The following is a 645-nucleotide window of genomic DNA, read 5'->3' on the forward strand; positions in this document are numbered from 1 at the left end:
CACACACGGTCGCACGCGCCCACGCGACAACACACGCACGACACCTGCAGGCGATATATTTACATGCACGCCACGCACGCACCGCACACATAATATAGGCCTAAAATATATATATATATATATACTGGTATAGTTACACGCGGTTCCTGGTATTGCAGCTCTCTACGTTGCCCACTAAAGCGGTGAGCAAAAAGTGAGTTACGCACACAAAGCACGCGCATACCGGAAAGAATAATCAGCGCCAATTAGTTCCAAAATTTCATATTGATTTCTTACGCGGTTTACGACATTTAGTGAGAAGCCCGCTTTATTCAATATTGACTGGGTATGTGCGGCCACACACAACAGCAAAAATCTTAGCTTCACGCGATATACATTTCCGCAGCGATGAACGAGAAGTGAAAAGATAGCAATCGCGAGAAGGACACACACACGCACACAATGACACACACGTGCGCGCGCGTCTGCGTGTGTGTGTGCGCGGCGCGCGTGTGTCTTTCTCTTTCTCTCTCTCTCTTCTCTCTCTCTCTCTCTCTCTCTCTCTCTCTCTCTCTCCTCTCTCTCTGTGTACGTGCGTGCGTAATCGCGGCGTGCGCTAGCGTGTGTGTGTAAGGAGTAATTCCATGAAATTAAATATAAACGGGA

Source organism: Priapulus caudatus, unplaced genomic scaffold (assembly GCF_000485595.1).
Source record: "Priapulus caudatus unplaced genomic scaffold, Priapulus_caudatus-5.0.1 Scaffold1042, whole genome shotgun sequence".
Classification (NCBI taxonomy): Eukaryota; Metazoa; Priapulida; class Priapulimorpha; order Priapulimorphida; family Priapulidae; genus Priapulus; species Priapulus caudatus.